Here is a 3,335-nt window from a genome sequence, read left to right on the forward strand (position 1 = left end):
ATGCAAGTTCATGTAGGTAAATGCAAGCATGAAACATGTAAGGAAAAGGCAGAAGAAAGACGGTACTATAAACTATAAAAGCGTACCTGGCGAGTTTTCTCGTTCCACCACCTGCAACTTAACAATGCATGTGAGGCCATTTATGAGGAGCAGTAAAAGTAGAGTTCCGATGATTTTCCTAACCCTATGTCATATCTTGGCCGGTCCTTAGAAGTTTAATTAAGGATGACTTTATCAAGCAATATATATTAAGTTTGGTAGATCTTTGAGGTATCCAACATATCTAGAGAAAGAAGCAAGACCATGCTACTCTCTCGCTGCCTGGTGGAAAATTCAGAGTTCTTTTTAAACTTATTATGTTGCTTAATAATTCATCCTATAAACACCCTTAATGTTCAGTGAACATTGATGTCTCAATTATCTCTAAGAAAGGGATAATTATTATTTATTATTTAATTTGAAAATTATGTGAGTGAATTCCCTTGAATGGGAAGTTAGTGTAATTTGAACACATAACCAAGTTTTTAATCCTAATTGGGCTTAGTGTTTATCAAGCAGGATAAATGAAGTTTAATAGATCTCCGAGATATCCAACATATCTAGAGAAAGAAACAGGTCCATGCTACTTTCTCGTTGCCTGGTTGAAAATCCCGAGTTGTTTTTAAACATATTATATTGCTTAATAATTCATCCTATAAATACCACTAATGCTCAGTGAACATTGATGTCTCAATTATCCCTAAGAAAGGGGTAATTATTATTTATCATTTAATTTGAAAATTATGTGAGTGAATTCCCTTGAATGGGAAGTTAGTGTAATTTGAACACATAACCAAGTTTTTAATCCTAATTGGGCTTAGTGGTGTTTCAAGGATGTTTGATTGAATTATGTTTATTTTTCTAATCCTTATTTAGTCAATTTTGATTTAGCCTAAGTCACCACTAAGCCCTTAAGGTCTAGGTGGGTGTCTTAATTAGTTTTGAAAAGGGTTAAACCTTAAGTGGTCATGATTCATGATTTGGATTTTATTTGAAAATCAAAATAGGGGTATTAAATTGATTAATTGTTGACTTCAAAAGTCATACCCCTAAGTCCAGGATCATTTATTTTTACAAAACTTCCAAATTTTTTTAATGATTTAGAAATTTATTAACTTATCTTTTTAATGAGGAAAGTGAAATTGGTTTCTACCAATTAATCCCTTGTGTTTCAAGCATCAAATGAATTGATTAAGATTAGAGGTTACCCATTCCTTTCCTTGACTTAAGCCTAAATGTTAATTAAGGCTAAATTTCCAAAATTACACATTTGCCCCTAAGGCTCTAACACTTCATAATTTGTCAAATTCCAATTCAAATGACTTTGAAATTTTTATCCTACCTCATTCATGGGTTAATTAAGACATCAGAGGAGAAAATATGATTTTTCATAATTTAATTTATTTATATAATTATTTTCATGCAAAAATAGGATTTTTCAAAGAAAATTCCTAACTTGACCAAGGTAAATTATAATCCATTGAAATTTTTACTAGAGGTATACTTAGACAAGAGAAGCATTTAAATCAAATTTCATAATTTTTTGAATTCTCTGTGATTTATTAGAATTATTTTAAATTTTGGGTTATTTAATAAAAAATAAAATATTTTAAATGATGAAAATTAAGTTTTGTATTTTTAGAAAATGTCTCTGAGGTTAGAGGAGTTAAAGAAGCAAATTTTATAATTTTTTGATTTTTCTTTGATTTATTGAAATTATTTTAGTGAAAACTCATTTTTAGCCTTTAGAAATTATTTTTAAGCTTTGGAATTCAATATTTTTATTTAGAAAATCAGGAAAAATATTTTAATTGTTTCTAAGTGATTAGGAAGCAATTTAGAATATTTCTATGAGTTTTATTATCTTTGTGATTTTTATGAATTTTTACTTATTTAAATATTTAAAATAGGCTAAAAATCAAGTTTTTTTTTAAATATAATTTTAGTTTTATAAAATATCCCTGATCACAGAGAACTCAAAAAACTAAATATCATAATTTTTTGAGTTTTATTTTGATTTATTAAAAATCATTTAAATGTCAAATGTAGTATTTATATTTGAAAATCAATTTAAGTCATCAAATGAACTCAAAATATTTTGAACTTTTTATGATGATTTTTCTGGATCATAAATCACAGTGGAGATGAAAAATCAAGTCATTTAAATGTTTATATTTTCCATGATTATTTGTTTTATTGATTTAGTGTTTATAAAATTTAAGAGTATTTTAAATGAATTGACCCAAAAATTTTGAAAAGTCGACTTCTCTAGCCATGGTGGACCTTCCAAAAGTTTCTTACGATTTTCTAATCAATATGCTAATTTCCATGATTATTATAAATAAACAATGTAGAATAACTCAAAAAATATGGATCTCTATATAGGAACCTCTTCTGACTTTGGAAAAATCAAAGAATATTTCGCTTGACAGAGGCTACAACAAGCCAAAATTTCAAGCCAAGCTGATGTGGTGCCAATATGCATGGAGAATCAAATGATTCAAAACAGTGTTTAATTAATTAAAAATAAAATATGCATCAAATGGTCTTGAAATTTGTTTCAAATTGTTCTCCTGTGTTCACTGAGGAAGTGGGTAATTTTATTTTATTTTTGTGATTTTTCTACACAAAGTTATGAATTTTCTAAGTTAAGGGTATTTAAATAAATAAGAAAAAGCCCTATTTATATATTTAAACCGCGCGTGCTGACTAGCTCCTAGGCAGCTCCGAAAGCATGCGTGGCACGCTCTGGTTGTACACCGCCGTCCACGTTGCTGCTGACTCGGCCCGTGGTTTATGTCCTAAAGCGCTGTTCGGCTGGATCTCCTCCGTCCGTTTGATACATGCTCGATCGAACGACTCCCCGTCATCGTCCCCGACAGAATGATCCCGGGACCTTCTACACTAAAACCCTAAGATCTCAGCCTAGACTCAATCAAATCACCTTGGGTTTGATCCTATGGACTCGTCTAAGTGAGACGAACATATCCATACGGCAATCATGAAATTAAATTAAGCCTAATTAAATAGAGAATCGAAATAGGCTCGGGATGAGGTGAGGTTTTATACCTTTGCTCTGAGAAGTCAAGCTTCTATCAGAGGTGTTCGACACATTCTTTGGGGTCCAAGGAGGCTTGGTATTGAGTCCCAGGTCTTGGTGTAAGGCCTAAGTAGGAATTCAATCACGGTCGGATTTGGCCGTTGGCCTAGAGCTATGGTAGAGGCTCTGTGGGAGGGGGATTTTATGGGGTTTTGGATTCTTTCACAGTTGTGAAGGTGTGGGTGAAGTTAATTTG

Source organism: Phalaenopsis equestris, unplaced genomic scaffold (genome assembly GCF_001263595.1).
Source record: "Phalaenopsis equestris unplaced genomic scaffold, ASM126359v1 Scaffold000738, whole genome shotgun sequence".
Taxonomy (NCBI): Eukaryota; Viridiplantae; Streptophyta; class Magnoliopsida; order Asparagales; family Orchidaceae; genus Phalaenopsis; species Phalaenopsis equestris.